We start from the raw sequence: 9127 nt of genomic DNA on the forward strand, positions 1-9127 counted from the left end.
GTAGCCTACTTTGCTGATCGATATACTAAGGCATGCGCAGAGGTTACTGCCGGGGAACTCATTACGGCCTATGCAAAGAAAAAATTCAATAAATGGGAAAAAAGGCACCAAAGCATTCAGTTACTGTGTTCAGTCATGAAGATGGTCTATTTGAAGTCAGAACACCAATAAATCCTAACTCTGTATATAAGGGTAATCATCGTCATGAGGTAAATTTGAGGCAGAACACTTGCAGTTGTCAAAAATGGCAGGTTTATAAGATGCCGTGCTCACATGTCATTGCCGTGTGTAAATATCAAGGCATCTCTGCAATGCGATATATCGACCGTTGCTACCTTTTGGAAGAACAAGTTGCTTGTTATGCACCTAGATTTCGCATGGTTCTTGACAGTGTACATTGGAATGAGCCTGATTCTCCGGTCTTGTATCCTAATGTCAAGCTGCGCCGTGAAAAAGGTCGACCAAGAACAACTCGGCTTCGAAATGAAATGGACGAAGGGGCAGAGCATCAACCAAGGCCATTGTGCAGTCTCTGTAGGCAAGAAGGCCATAATAGAAGAACATGCCCCACTCGAACTGTGGCTGGCTCCACTAGTGGCTAAACTGAATGACCTACCATAAGTATTCAATCTACTTCAGTGGATTGGTTGGACCATTTTTTCTTTTTAGGAGTTGGACCATATTATTAGTTTGTATTATTTGAAAGAACATGGTACTAATTCCATATGCTATAATGTTTTCTATCACTTCAAGTTGGATTGGGGTGTATGTTTATTTATTTTGTGTCTGCGTGTGTGTCTATATATATATATATATATTGTGTATTATAGTTTAGGGTTTCGATGACACCTTCAAATGTATACGTTTTATGGAGTGCTTGGGTTATTTACCATGTTTGAAAGTTTCAAATAAGGAAAGGAATCAAAAGGCCATAATCTAAACAGAAAAAATCAAATTTGAGCACTACTCAGTATTTTAGGCGTATCTCTCTCTTCAAAAATTCAATTGACTAAAGGCCAGAAGGGATGAAACCATGACTTAAATAAAAGACGCTTGGACTTGCACTTCACTTGCCTTTTATCTTCACTGAAGCTTTTAGTACACAAGAAGAAGACAAAAAACTATCTCCTTTTATCTTCACTGAAGCTTTTAGTACACAAGAAGAAGACAAAAGTGAAGAAAACAAAGAATCTCAAACAAAAATCTTTAAGAGAGATTACATCAGTGAAGAAGATAAAAAAGAATGTCTCTTAGAGTTATGAATAGGTAAAATATATTCGATGCAGAGAATAAGAATCAGATGAGATGACAAAAATGAATAGGTAAAATATATTCAATGCAGAGAATAAGAATCAGATGAGATGAGAAGTTGAGGTGATTGGTTGATTGAAGCTTTGTTTTTTTGTTTACAGCGTGCATATAAAAATCGATGCAGCGTGCATATAAATATATTCTTATTTTAATTGTGGCAATTGAAACAATTTCCGCAATGCGACTGCCACAATTGAAAAAAATACCCACAATTGAAAAAAAAAAAAAAAAAATTTCCCCACAATTGTGGCAATGGTATTGCCGAAATACCATTGCCACAAATTAAAAAAAAAAAAAAAAAATTTCCAACAATTGTGGCAATGGTATTGCCGAAATACCATTGCCACAAATTAAAAAAAAAAAAAAAAAAAATTTCCAACAATTGTGGCAATGGTATTGCCGAAATACCATTGCCACAAATTAAAAAAAAAAAAAAAAATTTCCCCACAATTGTGGCAATGGTATTGCCGAAATACCATTGCCACAATTGAAAAAAAAAAAAAAAAAAATTTTCCCCACAATTGTGGCAATGGTATTGCCGAAATACCATTGCCACAAATTATAAAAAAAAAAAAAAAATTTCCCACAATTGTGGCAATGGTATTGCCGAAATACCATTGCCACAAATTAAAAAAAAAAAAAATATTTCCCCACAATTGTGGCAATGGTATTGCCGAAATACCATTGCCACAAATTAAAAAAATATATATATATTTCCCCACAATTGTGGCAATGGCGTTGCCGAATTTCGGCAATAGGAAAAAATAAGTTTTTCTTTTGGCAATGTCATTGTCCCATTTGAAAAAAAAAAATCTCCCTAATACTGTTTGGAAAAAAAAATTTATTTTTATTTTTTTAATTGTGGCAATTGAAACAATTTCGGCAATGCGATTGCCACAATTGAAAAAAAAAACCCACAATTGTGGCAATGGTATTGCCGAAATACCATTGCCAAATTAAAAAAAAAAAAAATTCCCCACAATTGTGGCAATGGTATTGCCGAAATACCATTGCCACAAATTAAAAAAAAAAAAAAATTTCCCCACAATTGTGGCAATGGTATTGCCGAAATACCATTGCCACAAATTAAAAAAAAAAAAAATTCCCCACAATTGTGGCAATGGCGTTGCCGAATTTCGGCAATAGGAAAAAATAAGTTTTTCTTTTGGCAATGTCATTGTCCCATTGAAAAAAAAAAATTTTCCCTAATACTGTTTGGAAAAAAAATTTATTTTTATTTTTTTTAATTGTGGCAATTGAAACAATTTCGGCAATGCGATTGCCACAATTGAAAAAAAAAAACCCACAATTGAAAAAAAAAAAAAAAAAATTTCCCCACAATTGTGGCAATGGTATTGCCGAAATACCATTGCCACAAATTTTAAAAAAAAAAAAAAAATTTCCCCACAATTGTGGCAATGGTATTGCCGAAATACCATTGCCACAAATAAAAAAAAAAAAAAAATTTTCCCTACAATTGTGGCAATGGTATTGCCGAAATACCATTGCCACAAATAAAAAAAAAAAAAAAAATTCCCGACAATTGTGACAATGGTATTGCCGAAATTGTGGGATTTTGTTTTTTGGGAAATGTTTAAAAAAAAGCAATTTTTCTTTTGGCAATGTCATTGTTCCATTTGAAAAAAAAAAAAAAAATTCCTAATACCGTTTGGAAAAAAAAAAAATTTTATTTTTATTTTTTTTTCAATTGTGGTAATTGAAACAATTTCGGCAATGCAATTGCCACAATTGAAAAAAAAAAAAACCCCACAATTTAAAAAAAAAAAAAAATTCCCCACAATTGTGGCACAAATTAAAAAAAAAAAAAAAATTTCCCCACAATTTCGGCAATGGTATTGCCGAAATTGTGGGATTTTTTTTTTTGGGGGGCACTCACACATTGCACTCCTCACACGCACAAATCGGGCAGAGGAATTACGGCAATACCATTGCCGTAATTCAAGTTTTTCTCTCTCCTCCACTTTTCTCATTCTCTCTCCTCATTTTTCTTGAATTTCGGCAACGCTGTTGCCGAAATTCAACATCTCTCCTCATTTTGCCAAAAAAACTTCAAACAGTACCTATAATGCAAAAATGTTTTAATTTTGGCAATATTTAGCCAAAAGACTAAAAAAAAAAAAAAAAAAAGTCAATTGTACGATTTTTCTTGTTGTAACGTTTGGTTGTTAATAAATTTAATAAATTTATAAATAATTTTCTTTTGATAATTCAATAATTAGTAATTACATTGAGGATAAAGGTATTTATATCCTAGACATTTTTGTTAATAATACTAAAGTTGATTAGGATTTTTTACCACCTTATTTCTCTCAATCTAAAGTCTATATACACATTGTTAAATCAAAATAAATATCCCAAACAATACATTTTAAAAATTCACCAAATTTGTTTATATATATATATATATACATACATTTGGAAGAATTTGTTTAGAATACTTAATAAATCATTATATACGAATTCTCATTAACCAATTTCCCATCAAAGAAACATTGTTAACCTAATGGATTCAACCGCTACACCTGACAAAACGGGCTACATACTATTTAATAAGAGCATGATTCCAAAACCCATTTGCCTTATCTAACCTCATGGATGCAATTAACTCTGGAATTTTTTTAGGACCATGATGCACCACCAAGGCTACATACTTTGAAAGAAAAAGGGTGAATTACAATAACCAATCATGAGGTTTGGGGTATTACCAAACACGTCTAAAGATTTTACAAAATTATCAATTTAGTCCTTAATCATTAACGCAGTTTGTGCACCGTTTATTATTTTTTTTTTTTATATCCTTCTCTTTTATACTTCATATAAATTTTTTTTAATTACAACAAAATAAATAGATTATAAACCGGCGTTAATGGCCAAAAGTCAAGTTACACGTGAAGGCTGATGAAGCCCGATCACTGCAGTCTTCTTCTGAAAATCTGTCCCTATTGTTCTGTTCGAGAAATTATTAGCTCCTCCGGGAGGACAGCTGAGCTGGTCCTCCCAAGTAATCACAACCAATAATAAAAGGTCATCTGTTAAAATAATACTAACTCAGCTTCCTAACTGGCAAAGCAAAAAAAATCAAACTATTTTTAAACCCAAATTATACTGTTTGAAGTTTGAACACCCAAATTCATTTTATTTTTACCGCTCCATCCTTCTTCCCTCTTCTAAACCCATTTTTTTCAAAGACCCCGTAACTCCTCTCTACCTTCTCACAATACAAATTCTTCTGAGCTGCATCTTATAGTTTTGATCGTTTTGAACTAAAGTTTCACAAATACAAATCATTCTCATCACAAATCATCTCATTACTTGCTTTGTCAGACTGGTTGAGGTGGTTATCCAAACACTACCATTGCAACTAAGCATGACTCATCAAGGTATGCTACAAAGGCTTTAAAATCTTTTTCTTCTTGTATTTTCTCTCTATCTAGTTATTCGTGTTAAGTATTTTCTACCATCTAGTTTATATGTTAGTGCCCTCTAGCTATTTGATAAAAGTCCATAATGAAAAATTAGTACAAGAAACTCTTAGATATATGTGTGTGTGTGTGTGTGTGTGTGTGTGTGTGTGTTTTTTTTCTCTCTCTTTATCTGATTTATATATATGGTGCCCTCTAGCTATTTGATAAAAACCCAAAATGTGAAAACAAGAGTAGAAAATGAAATTAACTCATAGATAGTTAGATACGGCGTTTTTGCCTTGCCCCTTAGTGTTCTATGACTTCTGTCTAATGCATAGACTGAACCAACAAGAAATCCACCATAAATAAGTGATCAGTTTAAAAAAAAAAAAAAAAAAAAAAAAAAAAAAGACAACCGCGTTGTATTGACCGATCAAATTTACTCATAACCTGTATGTAACTGAGCACCCAGCCAAAACAAAATTAGAAGAGATGATGGCCATATAAAATCTATACAGCAGAGCATTGCGATTGCCACATGGGTATGAGGTCTTTGACATGATAACTTCCAAGAGTAATATGCCATAAATGTTGAGATGGGAGGTGATGTTTGAAATTGTAAACTAGTTACGTTGTCATTGCCACTGTTGAATTATTAGGCCATCTAGTAGGTCATAAGTTCTAGCATGTCATTTATCTTTATTGTGTATCTCAAATCCCAAATTGCTATTTACTCTCAATTATTATTTTTTGTATGCCTTTCTTCATTATTTTTGTTTGTTTATTTGTATCAATGGTTATTACTTTGTCAATAATAATTGAAAATTTCTTTCTAATTGTGCAGGATTCTAATTCAAATGGTTTTGGACAATTAAATCCTAAACAAAAGTGATTCGATATCTAAAATTTTTTGAAAAGTATTCAAGTTAGAAGATTACTCAAGCATGGATTGATGATTGCCTTGAAAGTTACAAGGAATATTATTGTATTTGAAGGCAATGAAATGGAAGATTAATCAAGTTTGGATTGATGATTGGAGGAGTGAAAGTCTTTTTGTATTTTGAAGGCAATGAAAATAGGTCTACTTAGAATTTTGTGAAAGGAAAAGTTAGAATACATACATTTTTCCACCTTTTATTTTGTTATGTTTTCTCATACTCTAATAAGATATTGTATTCTTTGACATTTTTACTCTTTCAATTGTACAAAACCAATACTAATGAAAAGTATTTTCTCTTCAAATAATGCTTGCAAACAATTTTTTTGTGAACTTGTATTGTGGTGGTTAATTGGGTAGGGTAAATTAATTTCTTTCACGAGTATTTTAATTTGGATTATGCCCATTGTATAACAGGTTAGTGAAGTGAGTGTAATATTTGTAATGCCAAATCAATTCACTAGCCTTATTCTTTATGTATGACTTTAATGCTTTGGTATTTTCATTGCTATAACAATGTTTTTATTATAGTTTTTTTTTTTAAAGCTAAATTAGCACCTTATTCCATTGAATCCATCACAATAGGATAATTTGCAGGAGCTTATTCATTTACAACACAAACTAGCTTTAATCCCTAGAACCCCTATTCAATACAATCCATTTTGAATATGGCTAAGCATATAACCAGGCGCAACAAATTACCCTGTTAAAAGCATTTTACAGGCAACACATACCATTGACAAACTTTTTCCTATTTATTTGGATAAAAGAGAAATTTTATTATTAAAAAAAAAAAATTTACAATGACATCCAAATTCCAAACACCAAAACAAAATCAACCCCTGAAACACAAATCATTTGCAAATACTAACCTACTAAGTACTAACTTCCACAAATACCACTAACCTTCTAATAAACCAAAAACATTACAATTCCAAATTAAAACAAATGTTCCAAACCACAGAAATACATCACAATATCACATTAGAACCGATGTTCAAAGTTCACAACAAACCCACAACCGAATATAACAATTACAATCTTCGATTCAAAACTTTGACATCAATCTTTGCTATTAGATGATAGCTGATTCTACACGCACATCAGTTAGTAGTCATTCCTTCAAAACTGTTAATGTAAATAAATTCAAAAGAAAGTCAACGGATAAATAATTATTTGAAAAAAAAAAAAAAAAAACCTAAGGAATCAAATCTTGAAGAAGAGAGTACCCCACCTAGCCATTTCGCTCTCAAAGAGTCGTCATTGTATGCGCTTTGTTAAAGAATTTTGAAATGCAGCCACGGAACTTGCAGTGTTTCTTGTTGGAAAGCCTTTTACTCACGGTGTTGCTTCTTTGACATCATCTCGTAGAACATTTGAGATTGAGAAAACTAATCTAGAGTTTTTGAGAGAGGACCTCTTTCTGTACAGACAAATTTGGTCACTAATGAGTGTGAACTTTTGGATTTCAAATTTATTTGTGTTGGCTGTTTAAAGTTTAAGCCTCAAATTTATTTCAAGTTTTGAATCTTGCCGGTTTAAATTTATTGTGTTTTTCTATATCTAAGAGTTAATTTCAAGTCAAATTTATCATCTCTTTTTTTTTTTTTTTTTTTTAAATTGATCACTTATTTATGGTCGATTTCTTGATAAAGAGAGAAAGAAAAAAAAAAACACACGCACACACACATATATCTAAGAGTTTCTTGTACTTATTTTTCATTATGGACTTTTATCAAATAGCTAGAGGGCACTAACATATAAACTAGATGGAGAAAAAAACTTAACACGAATAACTAGATAGAGAGAAAATACAAGAAGAAAAAGATTTTAAAGCCTTTGTAGCATACCTTGATGAGTCATGCTTAGTTGCAATGGTAGTGTTTGGATAACCACCTCAACCAGTCCGACAAAGCAAGTAATGAGATGATTTGTGATGAGAATGATTTGTATTTGTGAAATTTTAGTTCAAAACGATCAAAACTATAAGATGCAGCTCAGAAGAATTTGTATTGTGAGAAGGTAGAGAGGATTTACGGGGTCTTTGAAAAAAATGGGTTTAGAAGAAGGAAGAAGGATGGAGCGGTAAAAATAAAATGAATTTGGGTGTTCAAACTTCAAACAGTATAATTTGGGTTTAAAAATAGTTTGGCTTTTTTTGCTTTGCCAGTTAAGAAGCTGAGTTAGCATTATTTTAACAAATAGCCTTTTATTATTGGTTGTGATTACTTGGGAAGGTCCCGGAGGAGCTAATAATTTCTCCTATTGTTCACGCTCCTTCTCTGTAACTAACGACAAAAAGATGGGCCCAAACATGCCAGAAATAAATAACTTTTCCAAAAATAAAGTTGACAACTTTTCCCCCACACCATTTACCATTATGACACGTACGTATTCAATGCCCCCACCATTTTTGTAACAATCGAGTTATCAATATCTTTTGCTAGTCACCTCCATGAATTTACGCTTTGTCCTCATTTTGAACACGCAGGATGTGTTTGCTATGGTGTACAGTAGAGTTGACTAATACGATGACTCTCACATAGGGTCGACCACTTAACTCATTCTTTGAATCTTGCCGAATGAAGTTTCTTTGTAAATTTCCTACGTCACCGCTTAAACGCCGAATTCCTCAAAAATAAGGCCACCTCTTGGTAGTCTGCTCTTTAAAAGCTGTCCTCTCACTCTCTTTCATCAGTTCCAAATTTCACACCGATTCCATCTCTCTTTGAATCGGCGTAATTACAAAACCACGCAATTCAGGTTGGGGATTGTTGGGGACATTTTTTGTGTACAACCCCGAGTTATCGATCGTAGGGATTATTTTATTAGACCTGGATTTATTTTGGGAAGTGAGTTTGGAACTCAGTATTGAGTCAAAGAAACCATTGATTACTAGTGTACATTTAAGCTTACGATAAAACCCAAAGTTTAAGAATCAAAATAACGATTAAAATAAATATATGTTTAACATAACATCATTGATTAAGTTTTGAGTTAAAGATATTAAAAATGTATACTGATTGATAATATTAGAAAATAATTAATAAATTATTATGTGTCCAGCAATGAGACAATCCAAAATGGTTCATGTCCAACTATGATATAATTCATGTTCAAACAGTGGTTTGTGTTCAAATAATGTATATCCAGCAAAATAAGGCATAAGGTATGTCAAAATAATTTATGACTAGTAATGAATTCTACTATTTTTCTTCAATTTTGTTTTTAACATGTTGGAGTTTAAGAAGATGGCTTTTTTAGATTTGAATCCATGCAATTTTACCTTTAATGTGAGATATAAAAGTTTAAAAAAAAGATTAAAAAATTTCTAATCTAAGGTTAAGATTAAAAGTAAACTTTTTAATTTTCAATCTCATTCAAAAGGCAATTGTACAATTTCGTTTTTAGTTATAATGTTTGAATTTTAATAAATATATATTTTTAATTTTAA

General features: G+C 31.8%; 2 long non-coding RNA genes across 2 annotated transcripts; one reads left to right on the plus strand and one right to left on the minus strand.

The window, feature by feature from the left end:
• Positions 1-4225: 4225 nt before the first annotated feature.
• On the plus strand, positions 4226-5981 carry LOC136067543 (uncharacterized). The gene is made up of 2 exons (XR_010629001.1): positions 4226-4712; positions 5581-5981. It is a non-coding gene; the product is annotated as an uncharacterized LOC136067543 (long non-coding RNA).
• A 641-nt stretch (positions 5982-6622) lies between these two features.
• Positions 6623-7856, minus strand: LOC136067542 (uncharacterized). The gene is made up of 3 exons (XR_010629000.1): positions 7524-7856; positions 6908-7096; positions 6623-6801 (listed from the first exon to the last, which is right to left on the minus strand). It is a non-coding gene; the product is annotated as an uncharacterized LOC136067542 (long non-coding RNA).
• Between the last annotated feature and the right edge of the window lie 1271 nt (positions 7857-9127).

This window comes from Quercus suber, unplaced genomic scaffold (genome assembly GCF_002906115.3).
Source record: "Quercus suber isolate HL8 unplaced genomic scaffold, Cork oak 2.0 scaffold_6, whole genome shotgun sequence".
Lineage (NCBI taxonomy): Eukaryota > Viridiplantae > Streptophyta > Magnoliopsida > Fagales > Fagaceae > Quercus > Quercus suber.